Genomic DNA, 24,182 nt, shown 5'->3' with positions numbered 1-24,182 from the left:
AGAGAAACACTTCTCTCTAGTGCTGCTTTAACATTTACCTTTATCATGCTCTGATCACAAGGTAGCAGCACTCTAAACCATACCCTACTTTATTTGTTTATGTTTCTGTAGATGGCATCATAATTTTTTAAAAGTGAACATCATGTTGTATTAAATGAGACATTAAATTACTGATTGAAACCCTAAAAATCACAGATTAATCGAGAAACTTGATATTCTTCCTCAGATTTCTACAGTCTAACAAATTTCTGCAGCTGAAGGAGTCGCCCCCTGATGGTCATGAGAAATAATGCCAGTTTTTTGCGCAACATCTATTGTTTGTCCAACCTATACCCAAGGGAAAGCTTTACTTTAACATTCTTGGGTACTTTTACATAAACTGCCACAGATTGATGACGATGTGCTCATACTTGAGATCTCCCAACTGCAAACTGTTTATATACTAAACCTAAAGCTTTTTTAATACTTCTTTTGCAATAAAAAGTTTGAATATTTATGCAACAACTAGGCAAGACATTCTAGTTCAGTCTCCTCCTTACGTTTGGTTTCCACAGGTCTTTATTCCTGATCACTGAGTCCATTTGTTGCCCTCAGTCTCCCCAGAATGAGCTCTAATCCCTCAAGATAACTAAAACTATGCAGGCACTCTTCTAGGCGAAGCACATGGGGTCTCAAAGTGTTTTTAAAGCCCCCGTCATGTTCATGCAGTCCTAGTTTCCCTTTTGTTGTCACAGTGACTGGGGGCCTCAAACATTAGAAGGGGGAAGAGAAAAGAAAAGGGGAGGAGGGGGGTCATAGGGCTGACAGGAAGACCAGGACCCCTTCTTAGCATCTTAAAGCCTCCAGTCCTGCTATAGCTTTTACAATCTTCCACATGCTCCCACTTCCCTAATTGAAGATAAATGGACAATAACAGCTAATGGTAGTGGAAGGGTTTGTGACAACTATAAAGAGGGGCTGATGGACATAATATACTTAATATATTATGGTTTACAAATATTCTGTGGATGGGCAGAATTTGCCATTTTCCTTGTAGATTAAATGTGCCAAATACCTTTATATTACTACATGATATCTCATGTGATATCAGATGATATAGAGTACTGAGGCATTTTCTGACGTGTAAAAACAGCTGAATTGAAATAGCAAGCTAATATGATACATTAGCAAATTAAATGCATGCAACTCTTGTTTAGAAATCACTAATACAATGTTGTTGAGGCCCAGCACCCAGTCAAGCCATCCACTTAGGCCCATGTGCGCACACACATGCACACACAAAAACACTGCACGGAATGCAAGTAATACTAGAAAAATTTGCATTTCCTGCGAAAATGCTGTGTGGATGCCTTAACGTTGAAGATGTCGGCTGAAAAAAGCAGAAAAAGTTGAAAAAACAAAAAATATTACCCTGAGCAGGATCCAAACTTGGCCCTTCTGGTCTAAACGCAGCGACTCACCTCACTGCACCAAACTCATTCGCACAAAGAAGAGGTGGAGAGACTGACAATTCTGGTGAAATTAGCAGAAGCTGCTTAGAATTGTGCTGATAAGAGGTGAAAAGGCTAAACATTTGGCAGAAAAGAGGTGAATCAGAAGAATTTCTGCTGAAAAGAGGTAAAGAAGCAAAAAGATGAGCTGAAAAGAGGTGTAGAAGCAGAAGTGCTTGCTGAAGATGGCTGTATGTGTAATGACACACTGGAGAGTGTCAAGAAAGCAGAGCGCATGCAAGCAGGGAACATGTGTAGCAACTGTCACAGGTAGGATTCAAACCTCTGCCACCGGGTCTCACGGCAGCTGCCCTACCCTCTGAGCCAAATGAGTTCTGGTCACAAGCAAAGATATGATGAGAGGGAAAATGTGCACTGTGGAGCAGAAGCTCAAATTAGCAGAAAAGAGGTGAAGAGGAAGAACTTTGTTGTGAAGAAACTGAAATTTGTTCTTAAAACAAGTGAAAAAGCTGAACTCTGAAATCCTGCTAAAAAAGCAGAAGAGGCTGATATTTTTCAGCTACTCACTGAGCCAAACTGGTTCTCACGTAACTGAAAAAAGGTGGAAAAGCTTAAAATTCTAATGAAAACAGCAGAAGAGGCTGAGTGCACTGTGGAACAGAAGCTCAAATTAGCAGAAAAGAGGTGAAGAGGAAGAACTTTGTTGTGAAATGAGGTAAAGAAACTGAAATTTGTGCTTACAGTTTTTTCTGTATGCTTAAGCACATTTTTTGTAACTATTGGCTAATTTTGCAAAACTCTTCACACAAATAAGAAAACCTGTCACCCAATAATCAAAACATTGTAGTTCTCTTGCAAAAGCAAACACAGCTAGATTAACTCTTCACACCTTTGTAAAAATGGTGTTTCCGTATCAAACAGTACACACAAGCCATCATCTACTAAGCACACAATGCGCCAACTGCACACTGATGGTATGAATACAAAACACTTCTGGCTTTTGCTTTCTCTGTGCACAAGGTAGGCTATGTCAGTTTGAGCTCATACTTCTGTCATAGATCCATAAGCATAGAGGGATCCAAACTTCAAGTACTGGTGTTTATTCAAACACATCAAAACAAACACAAGTGTTTATTTCCAAGTATAGGATTATTTGCAATCGCCATAATGACTATATGGGTTACTTGGTCTGCAGTGAACATGCTTCCTCTGCCCCCAGCATCTGGTCATCTAGCAATTCTGTAAAGTAACAATTTCAGTATTTTTACATCAATGGTATTGGTGTGTTTCTCATTGGCATATGGCAGTGCTACAGATCTTTGTGAGAAGTGACTGTACTAACCGACCCTCAGGGTCATTCCACGGTTGATTACATGGTCCACTATTGTAGCTCTGATGTTATCAGCAATTCTATTTCTTACTCTTCCTACCCTTCCTCTCCGCTCCTCCTTGTCCTTGTCGTCCTCTTCATCCTACTTCTTCCCCTCCACGTCCTCTTCCTCGGCCTCCTCTACTTCTCACTCTTTCTGCTCCCTCCATTGTACTCCGCACACACAGCTTACCTGTATTATAGTGCTTAGGCTGATTGCAAAGTGAACTAATTATCTAAAAAAGTTTTCACATGTGAAAGTGTGCCAGACAGTTGGCAAATTAGTGTTAATGATAGCCATACATGTGTATACTTTTGCTAGGAGTGTGTTGGAAATTTGGTAATTGAGTGTTGTGCAGTGAATTGTGCCTACAGTTTTGCAAAGTGTGTGTTACAAAATTGCAAACTGAGTGCAAAGCAGTTTTTGTGCTTTTAGTTTTGCAAACTCAGTGAGTGGTTTTGCTATAAGTCTGAATAGTTTTAGAGATTGTGCTACAGGAATCACAGTTAGGGTTTAAGCATTCAGAAAAAACTGTAAAACAAGTGAAAAAGCTGAACTCTGAAATCCTGCTAAAACAGCAGAAGAGGCTGATATTTTTCGGCTACTCATTGAGCCAAACTGGTTCTCACGTAACTGAAAAAAGGTGGAAAAGCTTAAAATTCTAATGAAAACAGCAGAAGAGGCTGAGATTTGTGCTGATAAGAGGTGAAAATGCTGAACCAATCAGAGGTACTGCTTCTGTCTGCTTCATCAGGCTGTGTACTTGTATGTATTTCTGCCACAGACTGTTAACAAGAATCTGAGGTCCATATTAGAAAAGCTGGTAAAATCATAAAACTTTTCAGAATTGTAGTAAATTATCAATACGAATTACCGGTCTGTGATAGTGTATAAATTTGTAGTTAAAAAAAACATGTTGACCAAGGTGGAATCGAACCCAAGACCTTTGGTCTGAAGAGCCGTGTCATTATCAATCGCGCCACCTGAAAAGGGGGCGGGGCGCCTTAAAAAACAGGGTGATCAGCAGTCAGAATTTGATCGCGGTGAAAAACGCCGTTTTTTGGAGTTACAAAACGTCGTGTAACTCAAAAACTAGGTGGGATAGAAGCATAATTCTTGCACTGGGTGAATCAGCGGACTTTGGTGTACTTTGACTGCATAGCTCTTTGTATCTCCGTCGCGGAGATATGACGAGAGAAGAAACGGCTTCATTTTCGGAATTTGAAAAATGAGAGGAGGACAGATTTCCACCCCTCAAACAAATGTAATTTATGGCTCAACGGTAAGATGACTGCAAAAACTGCTTAGACCGTGAGTGTCAGCAGTGTCTGAAGATGAATTGGCACAAGCCTCATGTCTTAACTTCGCTTTGTCAAGGAGATATGACGATTTGAAAATGCCTTCAGTTTCAGTATTTCAGCTCTGAATTTCACAACCTCCCCATAGACTTTGAATGGGGAGTTTTTAGACCTTGTGTCACTTCGAGGCAAATTGTGAAAAAACCGTAACTCTCACAATAATTATAGTGACACTGTCTTAAAGCCAGCAAAAATACCTACGTTTTGATGTATAATTTGTGGAAGTTGAGTGGAAATTGAGCGAGTAGCAAGAAGTTGTTCAGACATGAAGAGAAAATTCAGAACGGACGAGTGTGCACTGGGAGTAAATTGCATAGCAACCATAGCAACGCATGTATTTTCTGAAAAATCACAAAGCTGCAACTGAAAACTTAAAGAGGGATAAGATTAAAATGGTAGAAGATCTGAAAAAGCTGAATCAGACAGGAATAGCCCAGTCATTTGAGAACATTTTAAAGTTTGAATGGAGTTTCTAGGTGAAAGTATGAGGAAGTAGTTAAGTTTCAAAGACAAGCAAGTTTTAGCAGAATTGTAGAAGTTTCCCATTCATTTCAATGGGACAAATTAAAGGAAAAAAGTGTAATATTTTAAAAAGTATAATAGTAATAAGTACCAAAAGATATAGCAGTCGAAAGCAGAAATAGCAGAACAGTTTAGAGTTTGAATGGTAAAAATCGGCTGAAAACTGAGGGAGTAGTTAAGCGGCAAAGAAACGGAGCAACTAGAATAATAAAGGATAAAGAATAAAGAGAAACAGGATCTCAATAGTGTGGATGCCTCCGGCATCCACACAATTAAAACCACCCCCAGTGTCCACTGTGTCAGCTGATTGTGAATGTGAGCAGACTGTTTTTGTCTGGGAAAGGCTTTGAAGGCTTTAATGCCCCTCGGTCAGCCAGTCACTCCTCCAGCAGCAGGAATGTGTGGCACTCCAGCTGAGGAGGAGACCAAACATGAGCAGTGGTCAGTGTGGGGTCGTGTCGAGTCTGCAGCCACCCATTTTCTGATGTCTCATCACTCAAAAGCCACAGGTTGCAAGACGAGATGTAGAGTAATATTTCTTCCGCATCAGACATTTTTCATTGCGGCAGGCAACAGTAGCAGTCTTAGGAAATCTGCTGTCACACAGAGGCATCAGGATTTTATCCTCTAGCTTTCAGTGCTGACAGTTTTATAGGGTTACTTGTATAGATGGAGCACCGGAGAAGCAGCATAGAGAGAATCTGCAATTGCAGCACTTTTTAAAATGTAATAATTCAGCATAAAGTTATGTGGATCAAAATATTACAAAATAAAAGTCAAAGCATTATAAAGTACACACTTTTCACTACAACAGAAATATCTGATCAACTTATTTTAGGAACATTGACCATATACTCTTAATTGTAAAAGATACCCCTTACCAAGAGATGATAATGACATAATCTGGGACCCACCTTAAAATAATCCTTTGGTCTTTATTCATTCAGAGGAAGTAGGGACCCTCAGCAGGAGAGTTACTTAAAGGCACTTAATTTTAGATGTTGGTTTTAGAAATGTGTTTTAGCAAAAACTATAAAGTTAAGTTAACTAACAACATAAAACCAGATTTTCAAACAGTAATGTTGTGGGGGATATTTGTACTAACTGAGCATCGTTCTGATGACAGAATGACACGCCTTGTCATCAAGCTCAAATCATCTTAAAGTGGTTTCTTGAACATGGCAATAAGTTCACTGAACTCAGATGACCTCCACAGTCAACAGATTTCATTCCAATAGAGCACCTTTGGGATATGATGGAACAGAAGAGTCGCAACTGGGTTATGTAGCTTACAAGTCTGCAGCAACTGTGCAATGTTATCATGTCAATATGGTCAAGAATCTCTGAGGAATGTTTCCAGCACCTTGCCGACTCTGTGCCATTAAGAATTAAGGCCGTTCTGAAGCAAAAGGGGATCCAAACTACTACCAGTAAGGTGTACCTACTAAAGTGTCTGGTGAGCGCATATCTCGTTTGAAAGAGGTCACTTTCTCATCACACCTTGTCAAATGACTGCAAATGTCATGAAACTATTATACTGGCTAAATAAAAAGCAATAGTGAACACTTCTAAGTACATCATAGTGGCTCAAATTTCAACTGAAATTACTGATCTCGACCTTCCTCGTCTTCCTCCTCTCCCTCTGAGATTGCTTCCATCCACAGCTGGCATCAACCTTCAAACTCATCCTAGCTGGCTGTACAGCACTCTCACCGGGATATTTTTGGTTAAATTACACCATTAGTAACAAGTGTGAACAATTTTGAGCTGTTGTGTTTAATAAATGACACCTGTGCTGTAGCTGTGTTTACCTTCTGCTGCCAGTGGTTGGCATAAAGCTTTACAAGTGAATTACTGTGCAAAATTGTTCTTTAGTGAGTGAAAATGTGTTTAGAGTTTCGCAAGAAGGTTAAATTGGCTCTGCAAAGTCTGTCAGGGGTGACTGATTCAATAAACTGGCTTAGGGCTGAGAATTTGGTTCAGTGAATGGGAATTCACGTTATTCTAAAAAAAAATGCACCAAGTTTTTAGAATAAAGGTGTTAAAGGTGCAAACACAAGAGGGTAGTTTCTAATCTGTGGCAAGTTTAACTCTGTGGAGTCACACATGCAGCTGCTGAAGGGGGAAAGGTGCAAATACAATAGGGAGCTTTAGGTGCCGTGACCTTTCTCCGAGGGAAACAGGAACTTCCAATCAGCAAGTTTTTGTTACCGGTAGGGAAGGGCCAGTGCTAGCTGATTTGTAGAGACTACACTTTCAAAATAAATGTGGGGGGGACTCTCCATCAGTAAAACACAGCAATGGCATCAGAAGAATGAAAAAAATAAAAATATGTACGCTAAAATGATTTCCCAAATATACTTGGGTGGCCATTAAAATACCTGGGCTGTCCTCCCAAGTAAAGTCTATGTTCAGGGAAAGACTGGATCATAACCATCCCTTTGGAAAATGCTCCCAATCTACTTCAGTTTCTTTCAGGCATTAAAACCAGCATTTGCAAAATGCTAAACATCTTTGCTCCTTCCGTTTTGTAGATTTTTTGTTATTATAATTTCTAACGAGAAAAAAAGAAAATAATACCAGAAATATGAAGACTTAAAAGCCACAAAGAGCAGTTCAATATTGTCTACTACGGAGACAACATAGAACTTAGAAGTGTGTAGAGTTCACTCCATACTGGACACAAAACAGGTGCTCTGCTTTCAAAGAGTGCAGTCAGTAAGCCTGCTTTGGTGCTTTACAACCCACTCCTTGAGTGGAGCCTCAGTGTGAACATGCAAACAGAGTAAAAGTTTGTACGTGGAGGTTGCAGGCGCCTATAAAAGCTGGCCAATCAGCTTTTATAGTCTGGACGGCCCATGTGATCTGCATTAAGTTTAATTTATAACTTAATATATAATGTATATACAGACCATTAGAGCTACAAAAATGAGAAAATCTTCATGACTACACTTGTGGAATTTATTTACATAAATGTATTTTGAGTGTATTAACATTTTGTTTTATAGACATATATTTGGCTACTGTATACCGATTAGCACAAGGATAACAACTCTCTTAAACAAAATATTAATATGCTGTAATTATATCCAACACACCCATGTGCTTGTGCTAGTCAGTACACCACAGTATACAGATTAGCACAAAGTTTGCATTGTTGAAATGCGTAGTAAGAGTTTAACCAGGTACTATAAATCATGGAGTAGCTGACACTGAGCAGCAACCTTGGAGCTGAGAAGTGAAGCCAATCTGTAAATGCAAAAAAACTGCAGTTCTTCCAATGACCATGTTAAAATCTCCAACTTTAAAAATATGTTTATAGCCCGGTAATGACATCTATGGCTGGTTTCCCACTTCAGAACAACTGTACAAATGGGTAAGGGGCCACTTTGATTTACAGGTGTAGCCATTTGCTTGACTTCACCTCAGTCCATTCCACTGAACTGGATCTCAGCAGTGTCCGTGCTGTTGGCGCCTTTTGCATAATTTTTAGTTAAATTATCTGACTAATATTATGCCTTGCTATGCGTTACAAACCATCCAAGACATTTGGGCTTTACTTCAAGTGAGTGAAATTCTAGTTTTCTGTTTAATCAGTTTGTTACTTAGCACCAATAAGCATCCCTACAGTTTATGAACACAGCTTGCTAACCAAGCATGGCAGTGTTAGCTGTTGGTTTGAAACGCCACAATCTCATCCAAATATGCTCACTTCTGGCTCTAAAAGCCCATCCAAAAACATAGCATTAGTCAAAACACACTGACAGTGAGGCCTTAAATTCTAGAAGCAAATGAGTTATGGTATGGCTATGTCTATCTTTTACATACAGTCTGTGCTTATGACCCTCCAATGTCAACTTTTTGCCACAAAAGACAGACTAGAGTTTTGCTACTACATTAAATAGCTTCTAAATGCTTTGTCCCTTATATTCATGCAAAAAGGAGATTTATTAAGAGACAGGACATTATTAAAACCCCATCATTTTAACAACTTTGAACCTGCCCTTAAAACGAAAAAGTTCTCAGACTTTCACACATCTTCATTTCTGTGGCGAAATAAGAAGCAGAGATGACAAAAATCAATAAAGAGAGATCAATACATTCACAAAGAAATGCTGAGGATTCAGTCTACAGGATCAGACTATATGCTGCACATAAAATGTGAAGGAAAGTCTGCAGTCTGCTCTGAAAAACTCCACTCAGGCAGGCTGCTCCAATCACAGCGGCATATTTTATTACACGTACAGCAGTAAACTGTAGATAAATTTCAGCAGCATTCTCTGGCATGCGTGGCAACCTTTCGTCTGACTGCATCTGAGATTGGCAATTAGAGACGCAAACAGTATAAAAGCCTTTTTATAGAGGCCGTTTATAAAGAGACAGTATATGCAGTTTATTAGCCATGCCCTTTAAAACTGCAACGTCACACAAACCTGCTTTGAGACAAACTGAAAGAGCCTACTCTAAGTCCTCCTTTGTTAGCGCCACACCATAAACACACATCCACAACCACAGAGGTGAGTCTAAAAATATTCCAACACCAGGTGAAGTGTTGGAACTGGCAAAAAGTTGTATTATCCCAGCCCTCATCCGAGACTCAGAGGTGTTAGGAGCAACAGCTCTGACTCAAAGAAGAACATGGGCAGAAAGAAGTAAAGAAGAGAGAGCTTCAATTTTCCCCAGGGAGGGTCCACATGAGGGAACAAACAAATGAGTCTGGAGATCCCCTCCTCCACTCTCCATCAAACTTCTGAATCCAACTCTCCCTTTCTGTCACACCCCCCAATCTCCTTATTCTTTCCCCTCATACTGGAAACTGGAACACAGAGAGAAAACTGTGACAAAGCTATTTTGGTTTGTAGACAACCTACCTTTCCACAGGCAGACACCTCAGTGCCCCAACAAACACCCCGGTTATCATGCCAAAAGGTAATGTTCCCAAGCAAAGCTGCAACTTTTTAGACAACTCAAATAAATAAAACCGATATTAGATTCCCCAAGAAGAATAACTGAATAAAAAAAAGGGAATAAAAAGCCTTTAGAAACTGTAATTAACAGCTGAAAGGTGCTATGAATATGTACCACATATAATTGTGATAAATATTAGACCACAAAAAACCTTCTGAATCATTCAGTAAGCAAACCCCAAACCATTTATCATTAAACAACACAAATCCATTAAAACATTAAGGGCTGGCCTTCAAAAAAATATAAAACCATAATTTAGCCCTTTTTCTCTTTTCTGCAGTGACTAATCATCGTTTAGATGCTGAAAGACTGTCTATAAAAATGTCAGGCTTTATAACAAAAAGACAGAAAAATCACAAATAGAGTGCAGTTCAAATGCTAAACATATGATTTACACCTGACGAAGAGAAAAACAACAAGTCATTACATTTGAGGCAGGAAAATACAACAATAAAGACCAACAAGCCATTACAGTGGTATTTTGTACCGTGTGGTTTTCCTGTAAGTCGGGACTTAACGCCACCCTTCTAGAACCTTTTTGACATAAATATTACCTTTTTGAAGTGCATGCATACTGCATTATAAGTAGTTCCACTATACAGAAGTGGTGACCAGTATATTTAAAATATTTGACTAAACAGGCATTTTTCAGGATTTATGATCCATTTGCAAAGCAATTTTGCTATGAAGTAAGAGGGATTCTGGATTTAAAACATAGAAATGCACTTTCCAATGACCATGATGCTCTAAAAGCTACTTTCAGATGCTCACTTATTCCCAAAGGGTCTCCACACCAAGTAGTTCTGCATGTTTGATTTGGCGTTTTTTGGGGGTTTTTGTCCTTTCTGACATAGCCCCAAAAGGCATTTGTGTCCTCCTGGGATCAAACAGGGGATCTTTCACCTGTTAGGCAAATGTGTAAACAGAGGCCCTTACGCTTAAACTTTACTATACAGTAACCTCTACTTGCCACCCTTGCACCACTGAGCAGCTACAGAAGAGTAATCAGTGAAAGGTCACGGCAGTTCTTTCCACCTTTTTTTTTTGCCTACAGCTACTGTTAACTATACGGTCTATGAAATCTTACAGTTATTAAAAACAATACTGATGTTTAACAATTTCTGCTTATTTAGACTGATTGGGAGTCTAAACCTAAAGATATTTAATTCTTATTTTAAGGAGATTATAAAAATTGAGATGGCATACTGAATAGGAAAACAGTAAGTGCATGCTGATAAGCTAAGAGATTCATCAACTAATTGTTTACATTTCTTTACACAAATGTAAAAATTCTTCTCTTTTTACCTTAATGTACAATAATCCTCTGTAACTTTCAGTCACAGTGGGACTCCCACTGTGAATGTCAAACACCGCCCATCACTTTCAATGGCCAGGTAATTAAAAGGTAACTTCCTGTTTCTCCAACGTTTTTTTCCTGCGAGTCTCTTACCCCAGTTTGTTCCTTGCATAGCTGCTCTGATGTCTGACCAGCTCCTTCTGATCATCCAGCCTCCTGCCCCTTCGTGTCTCACTCCGTTCCTGTTTCTGACCAACCCTCCTGAGGGGGAAAAAACTTCTCTAAAACCCCCCTTCCCCAAAAAAGAAACCGCTCATTCTCAAGGCAAATGCCACCAATGTGAATGAGAGCACAGTCCCCTCCCCTTTCCCTGCTTTTCACTCTCTTTCATGCATCCCACCTCCTCCTCCTCTCAGCACTACCCAGCCCCTCTCTGACATATGCACACCTCCTCTCTCCGTGCTCCACTCCTCTGCCATTTCCTTTGACTAAAGAAACTATACTCTGCAAGGTCCTCTACTGCCATTGTCAGGCAGTTAAAAGAAGAGGATGCAAGGGAAGGGGGAAAAAGCTGTCAGTTAAAGATCATTCTGATCTGTCCACACATTTTAAACAAAGTAAAAAATAAAAAATAAAGTGGTGCTGCATGCATCTCACTCTGTAAAGGTGCAGAACCCCCTGCAACCCTGAAGTGGATAAATGAATGGATGGCATTATTAGCTGTCCAAATTGAGTCTTTAAAGGAGACGTGTAAACACTAAGATTTAGAGTGAAATTGTAGTTTTATGGAACTACAGATAAAGGAGCCTGTTTAATTAACTCCCAGAAAGGATTAAAACAGGTAATTATGATACGAATGATTAATTAGAAGAAGCTGCCACTGAAAGATTAGAACTGGTTTACCTTAAAGGAAAAACACCCAAGTGAGGATTTTGATATTTTAAGAAGCAATTCTGGATGTATGACATGCAGGCACATTTAAAAACAACATGGTAATGCTTATCTCTGCTCTAAAAAGTCTCATGAAAACAAATGCCAGTGAAAAATACAAACGAGAGCACAGTATATAAGAGCTGTAGTGCTACAACTAAAGCAGTATCCTGCACAATCACCTCTCAATATAATTGTTAAGGTACTCCACACACAATGATTTTGGGGGAGTGAGCAGTAAGCGGCTACAGGTAGGAATACATGGTGCTAAGCTAGCAGAACAACAATAAGGGTTTCATATAATATATGGATATATTTTATACCTGCATTATATTTTAGCATTTCAATGTCTTGGGGGTTGTACATAAAGTGATAACATCTGTTTGCAAACAGCTGCATATTTGCTCCAAGCATCTGTGAAAGGGACTGTTGAAATTTTTACAGAAGTGATGAAGAGCTGTTTACATTTCAACTGGTTTAACTGGTGCAGGAATCTAGTGTACATGCTTTGATGATAAAGAAAGAAAGAAAGAAAGAAAGAAAGAAAGTACAACGACTCTTGAGCACTTTTGTCTGGTTCAGGGTTCATTTTTAAAAGTGCTTTACAAGTGTTTTCAAAAGATTGAGGTTCTATTTATTCAGTGGGCAAGGGGGCTGCCGTGTCGTGTGCACACAAGTATTTATAGTGAAAGCATTGGTGCCTCCATTCACAGCACACACCCACACGCTTTGTGACAAAAACATTCTTCAGTCTTGGACTGCAGCTAGCGATTGTAGTCGTTTTTCTGCTCTATGGCCTCTGAAAGTTCAGCATCGTGGCACATGAATCAGTTCTCCTCCTGTTGGTTCTGGTTAACACGGCCCTTCAGATTACAGCATATTTTCAGAGCAGGAGGAGGAACAAACATTGAGTACATCTGACAGCAAGATGGTATTTCACTGGATTATTATTCACCTTTAATGAACCCAGAAACCAGGAGATTAAGAATCTCTTGTCTGGATTAGTGCTACCAGAACTCAAAAACCCCTCCTTTTAAAAAAATATTTGATTATATAATCTCATTTAGAATATACACTGTCAGCCCTTGTCCAGACAGACAGCATTAACTTTGCATCTTTTTCCAGTGGTGGGAGAAACCAAAGCTCCTGGAGAAAACCCACACAAGCACCGGGAGAAAATGCAAACTGTCTAGATTCAAACCAGGACTCTCCTGCTTTAAGACAATATTGCTAACTAATTAAGCCACCATGCTGTCTAAATGAAATAAAAGAAACTACACATGGCCACAATGGCAACCAGGCCACAAAACTATCCACTAGACAAAGTGTTTAGAGCGAGCTTGGCAGCAGGAACTGAACTTTCAAATTAATCAAATCAGTCTTATTTATATAGCACCAATTCACAACAATAGTCACCTCAAGGTGTTTTCTATTGAGAGAACCCCAGCAATCATAAAATTCTATATGAGCAAGCACTTGGCAATGGTGGGAAGAGAGAACTCCCTTTTAAGAGGAAGAAACCAGGTTCAGGTAGGTGCGGGTATCTAGTGCAACCAACTCTGGGGTGAGAGGACAGAAGACACCACGAATAACAAATGAGACAAAACATTAACTATAGGAGAGAATAGATAAAAGTTACAGACAAGCATATAAATGCATCAGGAATTAAAAGAGGGAAGTAGACAGGTGGTGATGAATGCCAAGTGTATCATAGGAAATTCCTCAGCAGGCTGAGCCTATTCCAGCAAAACCAAAAAGAACTTGGGGGTCACCTCATCTAGCCCCAACTACAAAAGTCTGAAGCCCAATTTTAAAAGCAGAGATGATGTTGACAATGTACACCCTCTCCATCTTCTCTGTTTCATATATGGTTCTAGACCTTAAATACAACCCAAACATCTGCAAGCCCTCTATTGATATATTCAATCAATTATACAATTCCCTCATTCCCTTCACTGCAGAAATTAAGAAAATACTAAAACAAATCACCAAATATAGTTATAGTCTGTATAAATAGAGGTATGGTTTATACAGTTTCCACCAACATTTGAGACAAATATTTGTTTCTTAAGTTGCTAAATGCTGCCCTGTTAATCTCGCATGTCTGCTTTTCGTGTTGTGTGGGTATAGGTTGAGTAATAATTTTATTTTATTAAAGTTTCATGCATGCTGGCTTACTCTTACACCAGCATTACTAACTGAACTTCAATTTAGGATTATCAGACAGTAATCGCAGTTTAATCGAGGATATGACATGCTGAAGTTTATTCCAACATGGCTTTGGCAGCATTCAGCGTTTGCCTTGACCTGTAAGCCACCATCTGGTCAATAAACATGAAAAAAAGGAAAAAGGAAACAGGAGATGGTGTAGTCAGTGTAGCTCAGTTGCTCCCACATAAAGAGAGGGCTAAAGTAGGGTACGAGAAGTAGGCTATGCCCTGCCACCACCGCCTTACACACATACAAACACAGATTTGTCCCTCTTCGTTTTCAACTCTCTCTTTCCCTGCTCATAGAACTGGGTCACAGTAGTAGGCACAAGGTTTGTCCTTCAGGCAACAAGACATGATGCTGGGGATGGAGTTCAAGGTCATTCTTGATCAAGTCTCAATGGGAGGTCTTGAGAATACTAAATGGGCCACAAGTGAGGTCTCATCAGCCTGCAGCCAAAGCAACAGAAACTGCTCTCTGTTGGAGGCTACCATTTGAGAGCAAACACCATTAATCAGCCGCCTGGAGGCCACAACTGCTGGACTAAAGACGCAGGCTGCAAATCACCGCTGTGAATGCCACCATTAACACTACCACTTTACTGGCATGGGATGGCCAACATGACTCAGCCCCTATTTGAGGGAACTGATTTACAGGCTGAAGCAGCAGTAAAGTAAAATTCTGTAACTTCTCTATCTGCAGGACAGCAGAGTTAAAACCATGAGGAATATTAGAGGGAAATTCCAGTAAAATAAATAATTCCAGTGTGGCTTTGCAGAAATATTGGGTACATCTGTCTGTGGTCTCCAGTTTTTCTTCCTCAGTCATATAAAGTTTATTATCCTACAGTGATACTTAAAATGTTTAGGAGTGCCAGGAGTAACATAATTTCTAGTGAACACTGAAAACGGCTCCCGAGAGCCCACAGTTCTACTTTATCTACATCTATAGCGGATGCCCATCAGGTGGTCATCCACAATAAGCTGTGTTGCCATCTCTCTGCGGTCCGTCATCCTGCTTCCTTCTATAGTTTCATAACAACGGCTCCCGTCTGGGAACAGAAACCAACAGAAAGCTAGGCCATCCATCAGTGTCCGTGCTGCCTCAGCATGGGGACACACTCCCATTGGACGCTGCAGCTAAAACTGGCCTTGACCAGCCAGCCCTTTGGACCACTTACCTCCAAAATAATCCACCATGGCACAAAGCAATTCATGCACACCTCCCAAATAAAACCGCTGAGAAAATTTCAGCAGTAGGGTGCTTCATCAGTATGAAGAGAGAAGTGAGAGAAAGGGTCGTTTGTAGATTAAAATAAGTAGTCCTACTGAGCAAGTCCAGTCATACATAAATCCACACAAATGGGCTGTTTTGAGCTGGCAGGGACCCGACTTAACCACACTCTGATTTACTGTATAATGTGGCAAAGAGATTAGGGTTATGCCTCCCGCTCTGGAATTACAGCAATACCCTATCCATGATTAAGATCTGTTGCAAGCTCCCACGCAGCAAGAATGTGTTAACGTCCACGCCAGCACTATGCACGCTGCAACATGTGGGCCACGCTGAAGCCAAGTCACAACGTCAAAGTGTCAAACAGGAAATGACCATTAGAGAAAACCTAATGCGGGTATGAGGAAATGGCCTCAACATATGCAGAGGTTTTAGCAGTACTGCATGCAAGAAACTCCTCTTACCTGTCACTGACACCCCGTCTTCAGCTTCTGGAGGCCTTAGAAAATCATGTACGAGTCCGTTGAGCATCTCAGGAACTCGTCATTCTTCTTGTCGCCTCTCTGTTCTCCCAGACTGAGGGGATAAAACACACACAAAAGCACAATGTTGAATCAGCAGAAGAGAAGCAGCGAGACTACTACTGCTGTGGGGAGGCTGGAAAACGTGAAAAGTGACAAGTGTGTTTATAGAAGTCGGCAAGAAAGAGGAAAATCTGAGTCACAATGGCAAAAAGACTTCACGTGGAAGAAGCCTGAGAGTGAGGGGATTTTTCCTTGTTAACAAGAGCGAAGGCTGAACACAAAAACTTGCACCTCGTTTAAAGCAAAAACAAAAAAAACAACAACTACACCCTGGGACAAGTTTTAAAATGCTCGTGCTGATTCTTTTCCATGTTAGGGAATCGTGTGGGGTTTGCGGGTTTTCACAGGAAATCACTTTCTAAGGTTGAGCAAGGTTTAGAAATTATACCTAAAAATTCTGAATTGACTTCTACCTCAACACCTAAAAAGACAAAAACCCACTGCATCTGGAAAGAAGTACAGAGTCCATCTGCAGCTCATTAAACTGATGTATTGCTAGTACAGCAATAATTTAGTTTGTAATGGAAGAGGACAAGAAAAGACCGTGAGAAGTGCCAGAGGTGAGTAGACAAGACAGCCCTCATTTCACACTAAATATTCAAGCCTGCTGCTACAGTGAGATCACCCTAATTGTGGCACAATCATGTTTTCAGTAAATATTGTGCTGGGAATTAAATACTGACAGTAGCAAAGAAAGAACTGCACCAAAATCTAATGCCATACACCAGAGGCTTCATCTATCAAACTACAAGGTACTGCCGATGAAAATTAGCCCGTATGGATAAATACTATCCATTCAACTGATGGGACAAAGTGTTCATGTTAATTAATGTGCATTTTCCCTTTTTAAAATAAAAAGGAAAACACATTACTTTTCAATTTTTTGCTCTTTCCAGGTCAAATTTTCAAGTTGTGATGCATCACTTCTTAATTTTATAAATATCTACAGAACCCAAGTATCACACAATTTATTTTACATTTAATTAACTATAATTACAGTTATAAAGGTTTTTCTCACTGCGAAATGGGCCTTTTTGGAGGGTGTGACAATGCACATAATAGCAATTGGTCTCCACACAAAACAAAAGTACATCTATGATGTATTATTATAGAGAAATGCCTGCATTCTTCTTTTATGTCTATCTGATAAATGCAAAAGTTTACTAACCACCAATTTTAAAAGAAAAAAACATTTTTTAATACAACACTACATATGCAAGAAAAGCTCTGAGTGAAACTACACATTCCCACATTATTACATAAGAAACAATGCAGGCCTTGGGACTATTAAACAAAGAAAAGCACATCAATGTGTATCAGTACTTGAAACATAAGATATTTCTAAAATGACAAAACAAGGGATGCACAACTTGTAAATGTACAATATTTTGCCATGTACCGGTCGGCTATAATTTTCTTCTGCAGTTAGTGGCAAAAGCTTCTGGCTTATATCAGTGTAACTTAGAATTTGTCTTTTTCTGTAGTTCATTTTACTTGAAGTAATATTTCTCGAAACTTGACTGTGCCGCAAGTAATTAGGATTATTTCACTGTACTGTAGTAGCAGGGCTCAATATTTAGTACAAAATGAGTGCTGTCTTGTCTCCTTACCTCTAAATTATTGCTTTATTAGTAATACGTCAGTTTAATGAGCTGCAGATGGACTCTACTTCTTTCCAGATGGTGGCAGTGGTCTGTTGTCATTTTAGGTGTGGAGGTAGAAGTCCAGAAACCCAGAGCAACCTTTTCCACCCCCACTTTGAAACTAATAATAATTTCCATAGAATCAGAGATATGTCCATTCATATGTTCTTTCACCCGTCTATCCAGAATGGATGGATAGATGATCATCAATCTCAATCCTTTAGCTGTTTGAGTTTAAAATTTAACTAAATGTAACTACAAAGACTAAACTGAAACAAGAAAGTCTACTCCACAGTTCGAACTACCAAAAAAAATGTAACCCTATATTAACTGAAATTAGGGTTTATATTTGTTATTAAAACACTCACACACAAAGATGTCTGTAAACCCTTTATATGTTCTGCAAGTCTAAAAATAGACTGGTGGTCTCAGCTGAGAAACCGTGAGAGAGGAGCAGTAGCTAACTGGTTCATGTGAATCTCCTTTCATCAGCAGGATGATAAGATTTGTGGTGTTTGCTAAAACTAATGTTACCAAACTGCCTGCAGGGTTACTGCAACTGTAAGGGCTTTATTTAATACTAGCCAAGCCATCAGCTCTTCCATCTGTGCCTAACACACTGTATTAGTAAGTTACAGACAGATGGAAGTGCTGAGGAGACTGTGGCTTCCCACATGTAATGTAGCTCAATCCAGATGGCTTAAATGCAGCTTCTTAAATGCTGTACAGCGATAGGGCCAAGCCATTTAGAATAATTGAAGGCCAGCAAAGAAATGCCTTAACGCTTGTTTGTTTTAAAGGCTGACAAATGACCTACAGAACATAAGCAGGTGTTTACTTAACAGAGCAAACAGTGCAAAGAAGGACGCAGGACTTGGATCCTTGCACTGAATAAAAAGAAAGCAGAGGGCAGTATTTTGATAACCACTTATTATGTCACACAAAATGCAGTCTGATCTAGACCCCAATTTTCCTAAAAGGAAAACTAGACAACCCTCCAAAAATCCATAAAAGCTGCAGCAGGGCTGGCACCATTGACATGCCTATGAATGACATCAAACACCACAATGGTGTAGTTCTTGTCCTGCTCTGCAGCCTCAGTGAGCTCAGTAACAGAACCAGTTCTCCACCTGCTGCAGGTTCTGGTTAAAAGTGTCATCTGCTCTCAAGGGATTGGTGCAGAACAAGGAATCCTCTCACCAGCAGTTTACTGGTGTAGGAACATGAGATGGCAAGGATTGAGGTTACCTGTTTTCAGCGACAGAACTTTCAAAATCAGACTGAGGGCATTGTTCTATCATTGATCCCATCCTTGTTTTGTCCTTATTATCCTTGATTGAGGAAAACGAAACTCAAAAATATGGCTAAAAGGCGCAAAAAGTAAATTGTAATAGTAGGAAACAAAACAAAAATGTGTTTATAAATCTCAGCTATCAGTAGGGCGCCCTACTTCATCTCCACCAAAAGGGTAGCTTTTGTTATTTGGGGGAAAGAAATGACTGAAACAAATTTTTCCAACATAATTGATTAATTTTAGTTTGAAGATGGTAAGGTAAAGAAAAGAAACATGTTTTCTTCAACAGGGATCGTTGGAAAGTAGATTTACACACCAAGAAAAAATAATTTAGTTATTACCATATACCTGCATTTGAAGCAGAAGTTATTCAGAGCACATTTAAAGTATTTCAGCAAAAAAAAGAAAAAAAAAAAAAAAGCTCACACTAGTAACAAAGAGATTGCAGATGATAGATTAGGGTTTAACCTGTAGGCCAGAGTGCCAACAACCATCCACATAAAGAAAGAAAAATCACAACTCTGGGAGTCAGAGCAGGTCATCTACTCTCCATCTCAAATTAGAGTTTCACTATACCCTGGAAAAAAGTTAAAATCCCAAAAGAAATTGCAAAATGTAGTTTAGATATTTTGATATTTGTTTATGAAAGCTAAATATAAATAAACTGTGACAATCATTATTTTTTTAATCATTAAAATTTATCAATTTAAAGTGAACTGTAGCCAATCACAACTGTCATAGAGTAAAAACAAGGCTATTATGTAGACAGCCTGTCTTTCCAGAGACAAACACTCACACATACAATTTTAGACACCAATATACCCAACAAGCCCTAAAAAACAAAAACAAACAAACAAACAAACATACGTTTCAAAGGAAGCTGCAAATCAAGGGCTGAAAATCTAAGCCAGTGCTGAAGTATCAAAAGCTGCAGTTCCTCTAGTGACCACTTGAGGCTTCAAAAAACAAGTCAATCCTGAGTCACTGAAGTGGACCTCCGAGCCATGCTCTTGCTACTGGTGCCTTTTGGAGAGTTTTTAATTAAATCATCTTACAAAGAATATGTCCTGCTATGTGGTGAAACCCAGCCAAAAAGTTTGTGCTTCAATTGAAATCCTAGTATTTTATTAGCCTACACTGAGGATTAATTAGCAGGTATCTGTCTGTACATCAAGTTCATTTTAAATAATCAATGCAGACAACCAGAGTTGACAGTTAGGGATTAATATCCTGATTACATGCATAAAGATGCAGGATTACTATGAACATATGTGCATGTCTGGCAATAACAGGATTCAGTAAGTTCACAGCTACACTGTGCAGCAGTCAGGATTAAATGGGATGAGGTGCAGGAAATAAATTTAGCCACCTATTGGGAAGGACAGTGTAATAGAGTATAAGTAATGAAGATAAATGAGGTTCTGCATTTCCCAGGCTTTCAGGCATGCGCACACAAAAGCATGTGAACACACACATGCAAACACAAAAAACACAGGGCCCAGTGGACACCCTATTAAGAAATAGGGTGGCGTCCCACTTCTTCCTTGTCCAAACACTGCCATCCCATAGCACTTAGAATAATAAACCTAATGCTCAGCCATGTACCAAAGGTTGCAGGCGGGTTAACAAACTCGGTAAGAGGCAGTTGGACTTTTACACACTCAACAAAAGGCCATTCAAAAAACAGGGAAGTGGTGTAGCATAAAGGAGCACCATGCAAACAGTCATATTGACAGTATCCTGTAATAATAAACTTGAAAGCATGTAATTGATTTTCACTTGACCTCTGTTGTAAATTGTAAATGTGTGGTTATCTAACAGTATAAATGTAGGGGGGAAACATCGAATGGAGACTGGAAACATTGTGTTCAGAATTCTGAAATCATACAGATGTTTGTTTAAAGTGGATAAAATAGGCAGTGAGGGGGAAGTGAATCCAAGGAGGAAAAATGGCATGTCTGCCTTGTTTGGACAGTAAGAAGGTGGATCAGCAGAATCTCAGAGTTTTTCTCAGACATCCTCATTTAGGATCCTCACCCAGGCCAAACCTCAGACATACTCGTGCATTTTAAAAACCTCCTGGGAGAAAAATCCAGCTACTTCTTCCACGCAATGAGTAGTGGAGACTGAGAATGAGGTTACAATGAAATGAGGATGTGCATCATATTTTATTGCCTTCTTTAAGTGAAAATTAAGACTGCAGGGACAAGTAGTTGCTTTTCATTGCTGTGCATCTGTTTAAATACAGTTGAAAGCAATTTTATGTCATTAAGTCTTTCAGAATTAGCGAAAACATATACTTTGTGTTTATATCAGGGTCACAGACAGCTGCCTCTCCATTAAATGCCTTTCAAAATAAAAACACTCAGCCATTTATGTTGGAATGAAAAAAATGCAAATAAATGTTTAAGTGTAAAACATTACATCTGTTCCATTATTATGATCAGATCGTTTTAATACAAAACAAAAGCTACAATAACTACACAATGGCTTTATTTTCAATACCAATAAGATGTGCCGACTCTTTTCTACAATGGTTTAGAGATTCTTGTACAAAATGTCAACAAAAGTAAGAAAACCAAAGAATAATCAGTTGCAAAGTTTTTTGCATCTGTAGATACATAAGCATAGCTGCACAGCACTGTGGAAAAAACCCCAAAATATGTTGTCTTATTTAACTGTGGGTTGTGTAAAAGGGGGTTGAAAGGAAAAGGAATAACTGGGAAAAGTTTTTTGTTAGGCGAGGATAGTCTGGCAGTGCGATGACAGGATGAGAGCGTATTCAAACAGTGTGCACATGTTCTTCACTTCAGATCCACTTCCCTTCTGTCTGAATAAGCTATTATGCAACACTGTGACGCAGGTCCTGCTTGACCGTGCATCCCACCTCCCACGTAGCTTCTGATCTGCACCCTCATTCATTCCCATCACCTCTCAGTCACTCAGACATCTACCGCACAGCCCCCCCCCCCCCCCCCCATTCAAAAACCTTCACCTCTTTTGACTCTTTCATAGGCATATGATTTCTCTTTGAGATATATTTTTATAAGTCATAAGCATGTCTGTTTTAAAAAGAGTACATTTATGTGTCGTCCATCTCGTGGCCTCCAAGCTGGAGAATAATCAGGCCAGAAATCACACAGAGAGCAAGGAGAAATGTATTTAAAAATATCCAAACAACCAACCTCAGGGAGGGGGTCGTCCCACTTACATAAGTCAGTTACACACAGTACCTCTTACTGTGAGGAAACTAAATGAAGATGTAAAAAGGAAAAGGTGGAGGCTTCAAGAGAGCCAAGATAAATGTCTGCAACAATTCTGCCATTCAGGACTCACTTGAGACTGACAGAAACAACAAAAGACAAAGGATGAAATATTACACTGAGTTATGAGTTTCTCTTCAAACTCAAGAGAAACAGTCAAGTTTTATGTTTGATTATTTATAAAAGCCTGATTTGCGTGACCTTGAGTGAGGGCGGATGAAGCAAATGACAACAAAACTGAGGGAGAACTTAAGTCTGAAGATTAAGAAAGCAAAAGTGGGCTGCTGGCCAATATTTTTAGGTAAAGAATATTTCCAGTTTATGTAACTTGCTTCTCATTTCCAGAGATTTGTAATAGCTGAAGATTAAAGACGTAAACAGGGCAAACTCCAACAAACAAAATAATTTTAAAAAGGTTATTCAATCAAATCTATCAGTATAGATATATAGTTGACACACAGAATCCCACCACTGAGTTCTAGGTCTGCTGTGACGTCTCCTTCTAGCTGGGTGTACCCAATTCTTCCCAGTCACATGGAAAAGCATGAAAGAGCCAAGATAAAACAACCTACTCGCTCATGTTGAAGGACACTAATTGTCCTGTTTTTTCCTGACAGTCAGCATGACTTTGAAACTGATGTGTTTCAATAGGAAGTAAAGTCACATGGGGATAAAAGAGTTTTCACAAGGCTTTGCAGTCTTCTGTAAATCTACACACCATGACTCAATAGTTTGTAACAATAACTTAAAGTACTCATTTTTTTGTCTCCCATATGGTTATGAAGGAATTCTGGCCCAATGTTATTACGTTACTACAGTTCATTGAGGTTTGGAGGCATTTATTTCTACACAGCTCTTTTAAGGTCCCACCCACAGTATTTCAGTTGGGTTCAAGTCTGGATTTTGATTGCATTTTCTACAACTGTATTCAGTTGTAGATTTACTGCTGTGCTGAGGATCATGCTGCCCCTGACTGTAGAATACTTTGGTGTACAGAGGAGTTCATGGTTGAGCCAATGACTGCAAGGTTCCCAGGGTCCTATGGCTACAAAACAAGTCCAAATCATCACCCCTCAGGCACAGTGTTCAACAGATGTTATGAGGTGTTTGTGCTAATATACCTCGTTTTGGTTTTCTCCGATTGCAGCTCCACTTTGGTCTCATCTGACTAAAGAAAGTTGTTCCAGAAGCCTTTTGGTTTGGCCAGATGCAGCTTTGCAGACCTAAGCTTTGCTGGTCTGTCCATTTTAGAAAGAACAGGCTTTGTCCTGGCAACCCTTACAAAAAAAGCAATATTTTTAAGTCTTTTTGTAAGTGTAACTTTGTGAACTTTAATATTTAAATGGTAACTGAGGCCTGCACAGTCTGAGATGTCAGTTACGATTCAATTCAATTCAATTCAATTTTATTTATATAGCGCCAAATCACAACAAAAGTCGCCTCAAGGCGCTTCATAGATACAGAGAAAAACCCAACAATCATATGACCCCCTATGAGCAAGCACTTTGGCGACAGTGGGAAGGAAAAACTCCCTTTTAACAGGAAGAAACCTCCGGCAGAACCAGGCTCAGGGAGGGGCGACCGGTTGAGTTTTTGGAGTTTTTCCTCTGATCTTTGTATTGTCCAACTTGCTGGAACATCCACTCCAGGAAAGACTGTGGCAAAGTCTTAACACACATCTGAACGCAGCAGACCAGCAAACTCCTAAAACATCTGCTTTTATAGAAGTGGTCACACTTTATAGTGATCAGTATTTAACAGCACCAACGATGCACTTATTTTTCCACAGGTCTACTTGGAGCTCAATGAAAACTTTCTTTTTCGCATGACTCTAGATCTGTAGCGTGTGTCTGTGAAGGTTCTCAATCATCCAGGTCATCGTAGTCAAAGGAGCTTGCAAAGAAAAGCGTCTGGACTTCTTTAAGTTACTTGAAGACGTTTCACCTCTCATCCGAGAAGCTTCTTCAGTTCTAAGGTCAAATGGTGGAGAGTCCCAGATATAAACCTAGTGGGAGTAACCCCCCACAGAGGGACAAAAGGACCCCCTGATGATCCTCT

At 39.5% G+C, this 24,182-nt stretch overlaps 1 protein-coding gene across 1 annotated transcript in view; it reads right to left on the bottom strand.

Annotated features, from left to right (window-relative positions):
* Nucleotides 1-24,182, bottom strand: part of LOC146703521 (leucine zipper putative tumor suppressor 2 homolog) — a 53,372-nt gene that overhangs the window by 12,077 nt on the left and 17,113 nt on the right. The window contains exon 2 of the mRNA XM_085466789.1: nt 15,805-15,916. The gene's annotated coding sequence lies outside the window, so the exon portion shown is untranslated. The remainder of the gene's footprint in view (nt 1-15,804; nt 15,917-24,182) is intronic.

The sequence above is a fragment of the Copadichromis virginalis genome, linkage group LG8, assembly GCF_057382275.1.
Source record: "Copadichromis virginalis isolate Kocher_CV1m ecotype Utaka linkage group LG8, C_Virginalis_male_GT1.1, whole genome shotgun sequence".
NCBI lineage: Eukaryota > Metazoa > Chordata > Actinopteri > Cichliformes > Cichlidae > Copadichromis > Copadichromis virginalis.
This window is presented reverse-complemented; position numbering and strand designations above follow the sequence as displayed.